The 18,828-nt window shown below is 31.2% G+C and overlaps 1 protein-coding gene across 2 annotated transcripts in view; it reads right to left on the bottom strand.

The window, feature by feature from the left end:
* Positions 1–18,366, bottom strand: part of LOC112602765 (acetylcholinesterase-like) — a 32,506-nt gene extending 14,140 nt beyond the window's left edge. The window contains exon 1 of one of the 2 annotated variants that reach the window (XM_025351075.1): positions 18,086–18,366. The gene's annotated coding sequence lies outside the window, so the exon portion shown is untranslated. Of the gene's footprint in view, positions 1–2,744; positions 2,822–18,085 lie in introns of those variants that run through there. The other variant, XM_025351076.1, reaches the window with a different exon arrangement.
* Between the last annotated feature and the right edge of the window lie 462 nt (positions 18,367–18,828).

Raw genomic sequence — 18,828 nt, 5'->3', positions numbered from 1 at the left:
AATACACAATATTATTGTTTTTACTTGCTGTATAAAATGTTCACATCACTATTGAAAAACCAAACCCAATAAAAACTTTGGCTATTTTTCTCAGTTCAACATAATTAATTTTTGTTTTTTTTTTTTTTTAATCTATCACAAGGCTGCTACTAACACCACTGATTCTTTTCGAACCTTTAATTAAATCTAAACTATTTTTTTAAATAAACTCACAAATTTAAAAAATAATTTGATTAACACCATAAATGCTGCACTGGAAATGAATGAACAAGTTAGCATTTAATAATTTAACATAAATCTAGTTTAAAAGTTTTCAGAAAAAAAAATTATTAATCCATAAAATAATAAGTATTACTGTGGATTGTAAGTTCTATTTTAAACAAAAATAATTAATTTAAATATATTATATAAGTTTTAAAGTAAATTTAAGTTTATAGATAACATGTTATCACTTAATCAGTGAAGTACATGATCATTTTTTTTTTTTACCTAAAACCAGATTAAAGCTCCTGCTGTCTAAATTTTAAAAGTTGGTCTAGTTTTTTTTACTTTTATTTAAAATAAACCTAACATAATAATATAATCTACATGAATTGTGTTTTCACAATAAAACTCGAGTATTTCCAATTCTAAATTATTTACTACTCACCGGCAGCAAGTAGTACATATCAATTATTTCAATGTTAAACCTTTTTTTTTTTTTTTTAACTTTATTTTAAAACAAACAATCTTCAATATTTAATTTGCAATAAGCATGTATACAGTTATTTTTATTTTCGACATGAGACGCATGTGAAAAGAACCACCCAATGGCGACACTTTATAAAATTTGTTTAATTTTTTAGAATTTTTAATTACGGTTTAGATCACGACACCATCTCCTCTCTAGCTTACGAGGCAGATTCCCTTGGATGGCGTCCGAGTGAATGGTAGACCTAAATATATTTAACTATAACTTAAATGCACCAGAAAACTAAAAGAAATATATACTCAGATTTATTTTGAAATGTCTCTGGTGTTATTTATCAAAAATTCACTGAACGACAAATCGTTTGAATCGTAATTTCTTGTTCTTCGCATCGCGTTAAATTACACACTTTTCGTCAAGTCACACAATTTTAAATTAAATCAAGCTTTGGCAATAATTACGCTTGCATGATCGATCGTCCTCCTCTACACGCACATTGTCTATAAATAAAAACATAAAGTTTTAGCGCTAATAAACTCTTAATATAAACCGTCGAAGTTCAAATCAAATTAACGAGGGATCTGTCCTTTCAGATCCGACTTATCATCCCCATAAATAGTTAGTTCTGTCTCTGAAAAACGTACTATAAACCGTTGTATTTTCCAATGTCAGCGCAACGACAACCTACTTATCTCATAATGTATATCGTGTCCAGCATCAAATCGCCAAATTGGTTTCATTTTTATAATAAATGATTCAAGCTTGTCGCGCGAGTATCTATTAACATTTAACACCAGACATAAACAATGTAATAAACTGATTACGTTTTTAGATTGCTTTTACTTTAAGTATCTGTTAAAATATATTGAACTTATGAACACCCCATACAACGATATTTACGTTTCATTCATTCGAAACAAACTATATTTTTCTTTATCTTGTGCACTGAATAATATTCGTTTCAAAGAACACGACGAAAAAAATCATTAACGGTCCATCAGATAACAATAACAAGACAGAATATTTTTAGCGTTTGCTTGTATAAATTACATAAGTACGCACACAGGCGCTCCGTAATGCGATCTGAAAAAAAAAACGAATTCATATTGTACACTAAATATGTATACATGTATTATCGTTCTATAGTTATACTTTATTTCAGTCCATTGTTGTATAATGGACCAGATATGTCAAAGTAAACTACTACCCACGCACTATCCGAGAGTTTTTTTTTTTATGATATCAATCAACTGCGCGGAATTAATTCCAAATAAATTTCCAATAATTAAAAGTAGAGTTCAGGCATTTTGCCCAATTTTTCAAGGCTTTTTCTAAACTTTGTAAGTCATCAATAAGTTCTCGTCGATTGATTTAGAGTTGGCATTTAACCACGGCATAATATATACTTGGCAGAATATCTGTTTTGTTATGCAACCGTAGAGATATTTGTTTTCAATTTCCCGCCCGTAAAATATCGGTTCGATTTTCATCTAATTATTTCAAATGTCACAAAGCAAAATCGCATAATATATAACGCGTAATAAATAACGTACCTACCTAACGTTTAACAGTCGTTCTTAAAAACGGTTAATATCGAATGTTCTGACCGATTGCAAATTACACATTGGTACAGTCGATTGACCGGACCGAACGCGTCGAAACGTTTGAGCTCGATAGCCATGTACCGGGGTATGTGTATAGGGTGCAGTAGAATACAATATGGTTTACATACTGCATGCGTACGTAAGTCTTAGTGTAATAGGTAAAAGGAAACTATTGATTTGCCCGAAACGTTATCCCTGTAATTTCAAGGGTAGCGATGTGGTTTGTAAAAATTATTCAAAACATTTTCTCTACCTCGTGCCATCTGTTCTTTCCATCTCCGCCAATTCTAGTAGTAGTAGTAGTACTACTACTACTACTACTACTACTACTACTACTACTACTTTTACTACTACTACTACTACTACTACTACTACTACTACTACTACTACTACTACTACTACTACTACTACTACTACTACTACTGTAGTAATTTGTAAAATGTTTTACACACCGCATAACTTACAACCGTAATTTCATCGGGGAATGCATCCCCCCCCGCAGCGCCCCGCCCACAAATTTTGCGGCCACCCCGTCGACCGTGCGAAACGCCGCGGTGTGTGTGGGTGTAGGCTCATTTTGCACGCGAGCGCCTCTTCACTTCACCGTGATTAATCGTTCACTAAAAGCCTGCGTAATTCCACGGCTGGCAAAGATAAACGATTCTGAGCGGCGATGAGGTGGAGACGGCGTCGATGGGCGGAGGCGCGTAACACACACAGAGAGAGAGAGAGTGAGAGAGAGTGAGTAAGAGAAAGAGTGAGAGAGAAAGAGCATTATTATTATTATTATTATTATTATACGGTCGGCGGCGGCGGGCGGGCGGGAGGGCGCTCGCGTGTGTGCGAGAGGAAATCGATTCGACGGTTGTACGTGAGTGTGTGTTTAGTAAATGTATGTTTGTGTGTCCCCGTCCCCGCGGACAGACAAGTCGGTACGCCAAATTATTGCCATGTGTTGATGTGCGTGCGTGCGTATGTGGTCTGCGTCTGTGTGTCTGTGTGTGTGCGCGTGTGTGTCTGTGCGTCTGTGTGTGTGTGTCTGCGGAGTGTTTCGCGGATGAAGAATGTTTTCGCGACGTGGGAGAACGGGCGACGGCTACACGGCGTTACATTATTATATACGTATGGAGTGATCCATTCGACTGACTGCAGAACTTTCCGAGTAGATTACTGTATTTTTGAAAACAGTATAAATATATATATATATATATTTATGGTTTGAAGTATTTGTACAACGCCACAGTCTTACAAAAAAAAAAAAAAAAAAATTCTATTTTCTACCGTTGTGGTTTTTAGAGTTTTTCAATTTTTCTAAAAACACGAACTACACACCTATATAGTTTAACCTCGCGTATTACGTTGTACCGCGGCCAACACTTTGCTAAAAACGTCCTTACGTATTGCAGCCGCCCGTAAACGTGCTAAACGCACCGTCGTCGAACGTTAACATTGTAAAATTAATTTTGTATTTTTTGACTAAAAATAATTTTTATTCCACGTCCGCGTGGATTAAGAATTCAGGAATAATGGATCTAGACTTTTAATGCGGGACGACCCCGCGAACCTTTGCCACGGAATACTAACCATCATAATAGAAAACGATTTTTTATTTTTCCAAAAACGATGGCAGCCGCATAAATGATGGATCACTCTGTATGTATAAATTCGGATGCGCGTAATATCATTGCCGTCGTTAATGCAATGAGGAAGCTGGTAGTTAGCAGCAACTATTATTATACGCCGTGTACCCGCGTGTGGGCATGTGTGTGTGTGTGTGTGTGTGTGTACGTGACGAGGATCGGAACCCATGTGAAACCCGGCCCAATCGTGGTGGGTACGAGGCACGAGCGCCGGGGCCGACCGACGATATAATATATTATATCACAACATTATATATTATTGTACATTATACACGTCGTATTAAGTGTATACCGTAACGGTATAATGTATTGTTATGTACTTATATACACCTATTTTACGCTCACGTCGATCCGGTATTAAGATGACGTACGGTTCAAATCAATATCGTAGTATAATACTACTTGATGTTATTTTATTTACATTGTCGTTTTTTTTTTTTTTTTTTTTTTTTTTTTTTTTTTTATTTTTTTTTTTTTTTTTTTTTTTTTTTGTTTATTTATTGAAAACAATATTTTTATACTTACAATCTGTGTTTACACGTTATACAATAAATAAATTGAATGGGATTTAAATGACCGAAAAGGGGAAATCGTCCTTCGACAGCACCCCGTGGAAAATGTTTCCCAACATATAGTCCCAACACTTATTCCTCTTAAGTCGCCTAGGTGGGATTACCTAGAGGACGTTATTTCTAGAGAGATTTTTTTTTTTCTTGTCACGCGTATTACAACAATTATCATATGATAAAAAAACACAACGAACCGTGGTTACGAGATCCACAAATACATTTAAAATGGAAAAATCGCTATTGTATATTCTGTGATTATAATGCACGGGTTTTCTCGTTTAAAGAATGAGAACAACGTAAATGTCGAAACGCACGATACCTGCACGAGTCACCATCTGACGAACAAATGAGACTTGCCACTACAGCCGGTCGTTTTGAGCTTTTCAACTTGAAAACTATATAATATTACCGATTTAATACCGTCATAAATGTAAATAGAAAATAATGGTTTTTGTTATGATTATTATTTGAGAAACTCTTTGCGGAAACCAATATTTCACGCAACCGTTTGCCCGTTTATAAGGGTCTATATATACAAAGTACAATAATGTACAATATAAGTACCTATAAAAATACGTCCACAATGGTTTGAACAAGTGTGTTCGAAATGGCAATGCACGCTATTATTGACGTAAAAAGCCGCCGTATAATATAGGTATGCCTCTATATTTACGGTCGTGTCATGCAAAATCAGTCAATTAAGTAAATTAATCGAATAAATCCCAATCTAAATGTATATGGGGGACTAACGTGTCGTACCTAGAAACCCAGTTAGACAAGCGGTGCTATTTAATTTCCGAGTATAATTAAATTGTTTGTAAAAAAAGAGAGAAAATAAAAACGATGTAATAAAATCAATTGCAATTTGATTAATGTACCGCGCGCTGAATGACGACGATATCAAATTATTGTTAAACTTTCAACTGACGGCATATACCTAGAAAACGTATGATACCTCCCTATATATATATATATATATTAATAGAATGTAGACCGTACTACATACGATCCTTCAAGTATTCGATGATTAAGTTTTTGAATATTTATATATTACGTATACACGACACAAGACACACACACATATACACACATTGTACCTGCACTTGCAATATATATATGTACATGTTTATATATATGCCATATAACTATAAAGATAGCCCCAGTCTGATAAGTACACACGAGTCGATTTTAGTCAATATGCCAGTGCCAGCGTTTTGCGCGTTTCTCTTGACAGGGCAATTAGGCGATGTATATACACGAGTACATAATATTATGCTAGAAATTTCAAAGCACGATTTAAAATGCATTTTTTTACCACTACTCCTCCTCTTACACCACGGTACCACCACCTGCTCGTCAACCACCTATAACTAAATAAGGGCTGCGCCCTTTCCATTCCACCGCATATATTATAATATATCACACAACGCGTTCCGGAAGGAAGACGCGTTTCTGCAACTTGTCTTCGCGTTTCGACTTGGCAGGGTATAATATATATATATATATAATAGTACGGTAGTATATCTGTACACACACAGATACACACCAGGTTAGGTATACTGGCATTTTGATTAGGTACCCGGTGCCATCGCCTAGCCGTACACACGCCCGAACGATACGGTTTAAGTGTAAAACGCACGCAAATGCACAAGTAGGTATATATCCTAAATACAATAAGGATATCGTAAACACGTATACACTGCTGCAGAAGCTATATATATGTCCGTGATTATAATACACATACACACACACACACACACACACACACACACACACACACATATATATATATACACATTATACACACACAAAACGGGGTCACGGGTCAAAAAACACAAAACTCTTAAAAAACGGTTAAATGGAGGAGAAAACGCTCGGTATTTCTGCACACTGTTCACATAAATATATTATATATTATATTATATTATACTATAATATAAGAATGTTATGGTACTTACACGAAATTCAAGGTGAAAATTTAAGACCCGCACCACTAACAATTCCCCTCCTTCACACTGGTAATATAATAGTGATGGCGAGGGGGCTGGTGTGTGTATATATTATATATATATAAATTTTCTCCGCGTTGCCCGTTCAACGTTTTGCCTAAATATTATTATCCGCAATGCGGGTGCAACGACGACGACGCCAGGCCGCAGCGTACCATGTTCCGTGACGCCGAAGACGGCCGGCACGTATTATTATACACGCGCGTAGTAGTTGTAATAATAATATTATGTCACATACATTATATTCGTGTGTGTATGTGTTTTGCAATACGGCGAGAGGATGTGAAAATGGGTTATTGATAGATGTATGTATATATAAATGAAGTGTATACGTAATTTATTATTATATTATGTACCAAAAATGTATACCGTTCTGGTGCTGCGGAGTATGTCTAAACAAAAAAATAAATATTATATGCACATACGCGTATCTTGCGCAGCACACATAAACATATATTATGGAAAGAATCGATCAATCATCGACACAACTAATGGAAGAAACTGTCGAGGTTTGTTTCATTTTCCGATCCAAATGATAAATTCTATAAAATTATTGCAGTAATTCAGATACAATGTACCTTCATATTAATATATACCTAACGTTATCGCGTATATATTATTATAAAGCGTCACTATACAATGATGGAGTAGGCGAGCGAACTTTTAGGGATTTTTTTTTTGTATTTAAAGAAATTCGCACTGAGATTAATACTGTACCGTTGTCGATAATAATCGATAATATAACATTATAAATCTAAAAACCGTATAGATACAACATTTGCAGTGTACCATGTATGTAAACCGTAGTGCCTATATCGAATTTAAGGAAAAAAAACCGGGGAACCGGCATGTTGTATAATTGAAATTAATTGTACATTTTCATTGAGTAATAACTTATGTTTTAAATATTAATTTAATGATAAATCATAATTTATACATTTATGTTGAAATGTAAGAAAAAGAATCCTCAACAGAAAACGTATGTCAGCCTTTATTATTTTAAAATAATTTAATAATTTTTATAATATGTAAGATTTAAACTTAAAACGCTTATAACATTTTTTTTTTTTTTAATGAAAACAGTCAGACAGCTTTATATTATGTTATTTAATTACTAAATTATTTAACTTTTAAACCTCATTTATTTTGATATTTTTTATTATTATAAATAACATTTCCAGAATCTACATTTGGTTAGGTATTTTTATATAAATGGTACACTTTTTTTTATATTATTCCAACAAACTGAATAATATTTTAAGGTATTCATGATATTCAGTTTATCAGTTATGAATATTTTTATTTTTTATTTGATGTCATGAAATAATAAACAAAAATTTCAAATATGTATAATACTATTTCAAAAAATGTTTTTTTTGCAGTCGTGTGTAACATTATTATTAATAATTATAAAGATTTTACTCAAAATGAACAATTTTTAAATACTTATACTCATATACTCACTCTTAAATATAACATACCTAATATTTCACACTTTTAATGCAGAAATTATTAAATTAAATTAAAAACAATATTTGAGATTCCATATAAATATAATTGAAAACTGTAATTATTAATTTATTTTATACGAAAAATTCCATACAATATATTAACCAATCTAGACGTAAGCAATAATTATTAATTTTAAAATTTCATTATTACAATTGAAATACTTAAAAGTTAGAACTATATTATTAATTAAAATTATTACCAACAAAATAACATTTATTATATTCTTGCACGAATAAGATTCGAAGAGTTGGTCGATGAAAAATACATTGGCTGAAAAATTGTTGAGTGACGTGTACAATTTTTCGAATGGTTTTTCTAATCAAAATGATTACCTCTATAAAACTTAATACTGTCGGCAATCCGTACGCCATTCGTTTTTCTTTTAATCATTATTAGTACCGTGTACTATAGACTCCTATCGACAGTAGGTATAGCTTTTAAATAATTCGAACGCAGCAATCAATTAAACTCCATCGTTCGATTTGGATTGGACGCGAAAGACACATTGTAATTTGTAACAACAAAATAATATAACGAAAGATTTCCTTAGAACATATTATATATTATGGCTTACACGCATACCTACATGACGACTTCTCTGTAGTATAAAATATATAGGTATAATATAATATAGCGCACAACTCAATGGGCCGCATTAATCTAAGACGTAATTTCGAACGGAATTAATCTAATGACAGTATAGTTTAACAAACCAATTCAATTTGGGAGAATTTATCGACTTTATCAAGACCCTAAAGTTAGAGAATGTTATTATTTTGATTCCGTGGAATGTACCATATTAAAACTGCACGATCGCTTTCGGAAACACGAACAATGTTAACGTGTACATTATAACTCGAAAACTATGTCGCAAACTATCTGCAGTGTAAAGTATTACATTATTATTATTATTATTATTATCATCATCATTGCTGTTATATATTATTGTTATATACATACCTAAGCCTAAAATACAATATGCGAATAGACGGAAAAATCCCGCCGAGACGGACGGCGTTGGCGTTGTGCGTGGCGTCGTCGGCGCGCACGAAGTGATTTTTAATCGACCGAAACGATTCGAACAAAAGTTTTGTTTCAGTTTGTAATATAGCAATAAAACGCCATCTCGCGTATCAAATTCAGATGATATTGATAGATCGTTGCCGCCGTCCTCGTCTATTAGAGGTAATGCGCGTTGTAGGCGTCTGTCCATGATAGTATGCAGTGTAATTCTTAAACATAGGTTTGTGTACGGTCGGACCGGCTCCGACGTGAAATATCGTTTGTACACAACATTTTCATTTTGTGGGTATGTGTATGAAGTCCGAGAAAGCAAAGAAAAATCTCATCAAAATGACTCGGTACTCGTATCCGGGGGGAAAATCAATATCTTCTCTCTCGCTCTCTCTCTCTCTAGCCGTCAGCCACCGCCACCAGCCCCGTCTACATTCCGGTCGCGCTCACCCCACTGATTCTCGACCACTCCGACAGCGCGCCCCCTTGCCAAACCCATTCCGCGACCCACCGACGCACTACCCCACGCACTACCAATGCCCAAGACCCCGCGCTTCGTTCTCAGAACGGTCTCGTGTCGAACTATCCCCGCGGTTTGCCGTCGCCGTAACCGTCACGTTGTTTTCTTTTTTAATGACGACAACAACTTCACTCGGTGCATTCGTGCGGATAGCTATCCGGCAATGACCAGCGACAGCGTTTTAATTTACGACGAATATCATTATTATTACACCGATGAAATTGTCAAGTCCATCGGGACATGACCGCAACACCGTTGTCGCAGATAGATGTTGGCGCCATTATTTGCCTCCGACCGAGAAATTCTACGGAAACGTTCGGTTTAATCGGTTCGAATTGTGCAGATGCGCGTACACGATAAGGACTAATGACAGGAGCGTATTTTCCTGGGGTGGAAAAATTCCGAATAAATTTAGACAGCATGTTTTCTACGTGCACATATATATATACACTCACACCAAGCTCGTCTCGTTCGCATTAAAACGTTCATTTTTAGCGTCCCGTCTTACTAACTATATAATATATATATATATATACAATCACCACCTCCACCACTGTCACCTCGTCTGTGTCGTTTCCGATGACACTCTAACTATCTCGAGTTTTTCAGCCGTCACATCGAAATGTCGACGTCTTTACAATCTGCAAAAAGATATTTTTATATTTTTTTGATGGGCTACGTGGTATTTTGCTCAAAGAAAAATGCACTGAGTATAATGTATATATATATAAAATAATGAAAAAAACGGTAGGACTATAAATATATATTCTTTTGCTTTACAATGACGATGACATCGAAAACCTTCTACCACCATCACTACTACTGTTAACATATAAATAATAATGACTACAAGACGTTTTTGGTGCGGTATATACGATAAGGACGAAGTCTGTCAATGTTATTCACGCGCAAATCAAGTAGGTAAAGAGTTATTTAAGCTCGGAAAAATCTTTAAACATCAATTATCGTACCTATTTATTTTTGTACAGAATAAACAGCGGCGGTGTGAAAACATCGCGTGAAGCCGACAGACGACGATAACGCTCGTGCGTCGACCTATAACATAAAAACGATAAAATATTGTAATATATCACGTACTTTCAACACGGCGGATCAACAATATTTGGGTATACGCGTCGGAAAATGTAAAAATGGAATCGAAATTTTATTCGCGTGATAGGTGAATTACGGCGTCTACAAACGGACAAATGAAGCTACTACATACGTAATTTATTGCCGTTACCACAACACAATATTTACCTATCACCTACCTGTAATACGTCGGGCTTAGGAACCAAGAGCATTAAAATATCGTTATGATCACTGTATTGTTGCGTACAGCGTGTACATTACATTATTTTAGTATGATATATTGTGTAACCACGTGCACTTCTTTTATATTATTATTTATTTCAAATACTCGTAGTATGATAATTAGTTCGTTATTCCACTCGAAACACATACATACATTGGTCGCAAAATCACACACACCTTAAGTATACAACAAACATGTCGTATACACGATAATTTATTTTAAATCGTAGTACCATGTCCCTCCACTTGCTCGTTTCAAGCCGATATACATTGTTTTGTCTGCGCCTCTTGTCTCTTTTGTATAATATATATGTATATACAGGTATGATGCAGTATATAAGTAGTTATATGTGTGTGTAAATAATAAGTATATTGTGTATAAATCGCACAGGCGATCTGCCTAGTTACTCGCACCAAGCTTTTTTGACATCGTCTCGAGTGCTGCGCCCGAAAAAAAAACCGATTTAATTGCTTTTGTTCCATACGCTGCGGCTATTCATTCCATGCTTCCAAAACATCCTTATAACTTATTTAACGCGTTTGTATTGTATATCACGTGAGAGTAGGACGATTACTCAGGTCACTCGAATCACTGATCAACAAATCAAACAGAAAAAAATATATAATATAAACTATGTACATATTATTGTACAGGAGCTGGCCTGACAAGTTTACTTGATATGCTGACAACCACTAGTCAAGTACGTGTCATCAACCGATAAAAAACACACACACGCACATTCTAAGTGTGGAATAATGAACTTTTGTCATTAGAATTTAGGGGTGCTGGTTTACTCGAAATTAAAATATTTTCGGTTACACAGAAGTATAATTACCTAATTAAAACGATTTTATATTTATTTTTGTTTTTGCTTTTCACCGTCGATAAGTATAAAAACTTCAATCGTATATATCGTACAATCGTATATACACCATTTAATACATTGACCACCACCGCTAATATCACAGTTGTTCGGTCGACTTTGCTATAAAATTCTATGTACTTAAATATAATATATTCAACGCCGTGATAAAGGGAAAAATAACAAATATGAACACAATGCTTGGATTTTTTTTTTTTTTTAATATCTAAGAAAATTTCAATGAAGTTCTGTTTGAAAAAACGACAAAAATAAATAACTGTAATTAATTTCAGTGAAATTTTTAAATATGATTTGAAAATGAAATTATTCAATTTATAACACTATAGTTGAATATTATTCCGAAAAAAAAAAAAAACCAGTGGACCGTTTATCAAAGCATTTATCAAATAAAAATGTATAACTATTCTTTACCAAAATGTTTTAATCACATAGAACTTTTTATTTTCATATCATGTTTTAATACTAGCAGGGTAAGATCCTTTTGTTTTTAAAAAGAGTAAACAATCTCTTTTTAAACGTCATTTTCGATTGATAAATTTAATCATTAGCTCTTGTGTTCTAACTGTTTACTACAAAAATAAATTAGAATAGCATTACTGATAATTTTATAGCTCTACAATCAAGAACATTTTGTTAATACTGAATTTTATGTTTTATTATGTTCTTGCATTTATAAAAAATATATATAATACATAAACAGTGATTAATATCATGTAATTACTTAAGAAATTGCATGAAAAAAGAATATTATATTAAGTTATTAAAAGAGACACTAAAAAGCTTCCAATGGTAGGCAAGTTCGGTAACATACACCACTGAACATACCCATTTATATTTTAAGCGTATAATAAGATGTAATTACTTATTCTCATTCGTTGTGGATTACATACATAGTAATACAAGTTACTTTTTAGATATTTTTCAGTCATTTCTTTTAACCGTTAATACTTAATATTATATAAGCTTTGCATATTATACATTATAAATTACCTAAAAATATATATTTTTCATAGCGGTCTACTCCCTCATGAAATATATTTATTGTTTTATTATTATTATTGCCTTCTACGTTCGATTTTTAAGCATGTTATATTTTATTAAATTATACGTAAATATGTATAGGTACCCATATTGAGCAAAGGCAATTATTGACGTGGCTAATGAAAGACAGATTTATCGACTTTCTTATCAATACAACGAAACAGTTATAAAATATGATATTGTAGTGTTATAGATATGTACAAACATCACGTCACTTCACATACCATTTACACACAGGATGATTCACCAAGTAGACTCATGGTTCTTCTTTTCTTCAATAATCTAATATTTGTAATTTTTAAATTTACTTAAAGATCGTATTTACAAATTATTGATAATTTTTGGACTGCTTATGGAGATATAAACTTCTATTATTCAATTGAGAACCCCTTTTCATATTTTAAATTATTTAGCGGATGATTTTCTAAACATTTTAACGGAAGAATATCAAAATTCGAACTAATGATTTCTAAGTTATTTAACTTTGTATATTATTATATCTATGATAATACATTTGGAAGATAATAGTGATTTGAAAATAACAGTAAAAAGTAATAATGTATCAAAATGTATTTATAATTTGTAAAAATAGTCCGTTAAAGCATAATAAATATTAGCACCAATATTTTATCTAAATTATATCTTTGAAAAACCTTTTTTTAAGGACTATCATACTTATTAATTATTAGTTACAATTTTCAAAACAAATTATCCTTTATTTAATTTACATACAGCAAAAATGTAGTGTTCTTATTTAAAGAATATAAATTTGTATCACAACAGAATTATCTTTAAGCGGTAAAAAATTTCAAGAGTTTTAAAATAATATGGTCTTCAAATATAATCGAATATTCAAAAATATCAAAATTTAGATATTTTTTTTTCAATATTAATTTATTATTAATGGAAAAAATGGAGATGAGTATAGTGCTTGGTAAATTACTCTGTATGATTGTGTATATTATGAATGATAATATGTATATATAGGTACTTATTAATGTATATATTATAAATACGCACTTACACTAATAATGTACGCCATAGTTAGTCGATACAATATTTACAATATCATATACAAACTATGAAATACAATCTCATTATCTAAATTATTGTACATTTGTACGCAAACTAGTACACAATAATATGGATTTAACGTTATAGAATTTGTGTGTGTAGTATATTATATTATTATTACTATTATTCGGTATCTCGTATCGTAATATTATTTGCCAACAAGCATTACGAACGTTTATACATTATAATATCTTATATAATATATTATTATATATTCTGATGTTCATTTCGCCAGCACTTTTCGAGTACCTATATATTATTATACGATATAATATAATACACGATAATGGATGTAAGTAGGTAGATACCTATGTAGCGTTTATTATACATTGACTGACGATTAATCGCATTCTCCTAAGATATACGTCGTTTACACGTAGTTTTACTTACAAATTGCTTGATTCGATAACATTTCAAACTGTCTGTACAGCGTGACGGTGACGAGTTTCGTTTCTGCGTATAATAAGTAGGTGCTACCTACTACCAATCTATATGGATATGGACGTGTACACAGACAAACGGACGTTTTCTGCGTCACGCAGACGATATCGTTGCTTTGACGGTACACTTTGTATCTTTCCAATATAATATAATACATTATAATATTCGATAGAAGCCAGTTTCCATCCCAATACATTAGCCTAGCGTTTCGGAAGCAAGAGAGATTTATTTTTAAAACAAAATGTCTTATTACTGTTTACCGAATACCCACCTACTATAAACTTGGGAGTCGCTCTACAAGCCATGTCAAAATATTTTATTTTTAATTGTTTGTAATCTATTGGCTATAATATGATTTACGCAAAGGTTATCGAAACATCTATACAATTGTTATGTCGGAAACGAAATCGTTAATGTAAATACTTGCTCTAAACTCATAATGATTGATACCTTTTATGTATTAATTATGGATCGTTGAATATTTTCGTTGAGATGTAATAGTAATAATATTATATACCTAATACACAACTAGTACGTACGGAACGATTATGATTTAATATAATGATGACAATATATTTATGTTATTTTCAAATATTACGAGAAATTAAAATAAAGAGTGTTGTGCACAATATCACATTATCTATCTTATACAAATATTATATTTTCATGTAAAATTAAACGTAGGTAACAATAAAAACATATAATTTATATTGAGTTGTGTATAAAAATTAATCTAATTATTATTATGAAACATTGAAGCTACTCGATTTAAAAATTAAGGACGCTTGATAATCTGTGGTTATTTAAATTCTATATAACCAAACACTTTTATCTTCAAAACTATATAAACCAAATATTTAATACTTTATCAGTATTGCTCTGACTTAAATTACCTTTCCTTCACAGTAACACTGATGTTTAATAAATTCTGTGGAGATCATTTCTCATTTTGACACTATTTCATTTCACCGCATAATTCTTAAATTATTTTTGTTTTAAAATATAGTTGTGAAAAATTTATCAATTGAAACTATTTTAGTATTACGTTATCTGAATTTATTTATTGATAAATCCCCAATAATTATAAAAATAAAATTGATTAAAGTATGTCGTGGTCGATAACTTGCGATAACTGCAAAGTCGACAACACAGTCAGTACAGATACCGTTTAATAAATCATCAGTATCTATGCAATTTTGTTTTAAAATAATAATGGCAGAGACTCAGTATATTTCTATACTACACATAAAGGGAAATGCCCTTTTTTTTTTAAAAAACAATTACTTATGAATTTACAATAAATACGTTACGTTTGAACTGTTGTCTTAAGGAGAAAGTAACAAACGATCTTCCACAGATGGAATGAATTAATTTCTAAGACAATATTTTAATCACTCAATTAAACACAATAAATAATACTAATATTCATTAATAATTATACTTATTCTTACTGACAGGAATTACAGTCAAGTTTCTAGACAGTAATTTATTATTTTTATATTATTTTAAACAATTATTATAATTATAAAATTATCAAAGATTCTATAAAAAAAAAGTTGAAATGTAATTTTGTTTTGCATTAAAACTTTATAAAAGATACTTATAACAACGATGTATGCAATTTTTTATTATATTGTATGAAATGAAAACTATTATACATAAATATAATTAATTAGTATGTAATTTGTAATTTTTATGTGATATTCAGTTACTCTAATGTTAAATTAATAAATTTAGTGAAATGATACGGCGGCGAAATAAAACTACCTTTGTAGATAGGATGATTATAGGTATATTTAAAGGAAATACCAAGTGACCAGAAAATCTCCTTATTTCTTTAATTATAGGTATTTAAAACTCATTTTATTTTTTCATTTTTTTCATGGAGTGGGATCATGTTAATATTTAACTTATATAATTTAACAATATTTACTATTTTGAATTTTAATATAGATTAATAGCTATAATATAATATTCAATTGAAAATGTTCTAATTGAATAATTTATTATATGTTTTACGATCTAGAGCTACAGGGGTCCCCATTACGCGGTCCTTTAACAAATTTTGTATGACCCACATTAAAACTGAATTTTATATTTTAAAATCATCTTGTACTTTAAAAATAAATAAAATAAAATAATTATTTTGAGATTTTATTATATATCATATATTTTAATTATCTAATCTTATTATTTTCATACCTTCATTATTATGATAAAAAATAGGAACTAGATATTTTTTACACCCGGTCAAAAATACATCAAACGAAATCCCCTTTATAGGTCAAATTGATTTACTGCATATGACCCACGATTAATTTTAAAAATTAATATTTTCCAAAATCTTAGTGGGGATCGCTGATTTAGAGTGTATAATAATGTCCTGCAGTGAAATTATTGCTAGACTGATAAATATTACTAAGTTGCGATCGCTACTTGGGACAGTGCTCTCCCAGGCACTCTTAATAAAAACAATAAAGTTTAAAATGATCATACGATTATTCATATTATACTTAATCAGACAGCCGCAATGTAAAAATAATGTAATTCAGTGTATTATATTATCGTATTTATTTATCCTATAAAAACAAATGTTTATATATTGCTACATAGTATTGCATTATTTATATATATGTTGTATTTTATGGAGTAAAAATAAAATCTTTAAAAGTTCGAAAACCAGAAGTAGTGAAAGTAAGCTCTATATTATATATTATGTATCATCTACGAATCGGTCAATATTTAAAAAATTAAATGCATGAAAATAATTTATATGATATTATATAAAATATTCTTATGTAGATATTCATTATTATATTATAATAGAATTATTCTTCTTTTTAATCTTAGAAATATATTATGCACATAATATAATTTATTAATACATTTGTTATGTGGCTAAATTAGTCACAAATAGTTTTATACAAGAAAAATCTAAACTTGAAGTTACAAATTACAATCCTACTTAGTCCACATAAATCCATTAATAGTATTAATTTTTTTATTTATTAAAATAATTTTTTTATTTACAAAAACGTATGAAAAGAAGCTTAACTATAGATCTTTACTACGTATATCACTCTAAAACTACCAATAAGTCTCCATGTGTCATTCTAAAGTTTGAACAATAACACAAATTCATCATCACTTATCTTAGATTCTAAATTAAATTATTGTTTACTCCTAAATATAAATACAATCGTGAATATATTATCTCATATCTTTAGAACCTTAATGTGTAATAAATGCGTATTTAATTTTGTTTGTTAATTAAATCATACTGGTAGATTGTTTTAATTAAACAAAACCGTAATTAACTGTATATTACATATTTAATTTACGAATCGCGTTTTTTTGGATGCATTAGCAATCCATTTTTTATATTAAGTATACTTATATATAGGTACTTATAGTTCAAAGATAATATTAGAGTATAGTTTTAGCGGAGCACTTCGATATAGTTTTCAACGAATGCACTTTAACTACTTAAAGATAAGCAAATAATGATTATCTATTCAAGAGTTCGTAATATTAATAGATTATGTTGAAAGTTAACCATTTTTCTGTCTACTCGTGCAATAAATCCTAAGATATTAATTTGTATCTTTAAACTTAAAAAAATAAACTGATATTTTTATATTTTATTAAATATATGTCCAATCATTCACCTGTAATTTTTTAATACGTATCACTATAATAACGCTAATTTCAATTATTAAAACACACGCTTATATCTAATATTTATAATATATTATAACACTATAGAATCTCTTACCAGATTTTCAAATTCTCAGTAAATTCGATCATCAAACTACAAATCAGTGATAAATGCTCGACCAACCACTGGCCTAATCTAAATCATTAAAAATAATAATGCGCGAAATTCATTTGGTCAACGAATCTTAAAAATGGAAACAACGTGAAACGAATAAAATGAGAAAATTAAAAAAATTAACAAATTATCTCGTCACTGTTTCTACAGTAGAAAGTTGTGCTGAACTTGTGGTTTGTGGTGCGATACGAGCGACGGCTAACGACTGACACTCGGACTAAGGCGACGTTGCTGTGTGTTTTCCCCCCTGGTTGTACGCAGGACCGCATTGCGTCGTCCTGTACCTGCACAAGCACAACTCTTCCCATTTTGATTGATTCGGGGCCGGGAGGCGGGTGTCAACAGCAGAAAAAGAATTTTCGGCTTTTCCTTTACCCTTCGGTGATCTTTTCAATCCGCTAACGTTTCATATAAGGAACGTTTCAATTACGTCCGTGTACCTGTACCGATTATACTCTCTAGAATTTTGGCGACAGTAATTATACGCATTGCGATAATTTTTATTATTTTTATTATTTCAACGTTATATGTATCCATTTTAATCACTGAGCATACAATAAAATTTTCATAAAAAGTCGTACACAAAAATCATGAAACAAAAATGTCATTTAAACGAATCCTTTTTGTCTTCACCCTATATCCGGCAAGATCGACAAATCGTAAAACATATTCTAATAAATATTTAT

Source organism: Melanaphis sacchari, unplaced genomic scaffold (assembly GCF_002803265.2).
Source record: "Melanaphis sacchari strain LSU unplaced genomic scaffold, SCAv2.0 Contig8_pilon_pilon, whole genome shotgun sequence".
Lineage (NCBI taxonomy): Eukaryota > Metazoa > Arthropoda > Insecta > Hemiptera > Aphididae > Melanaphis > Melanaphis sacchari.
This window is presented reverse-complemented; position numbering and strand designations above follow the sequence as displayed.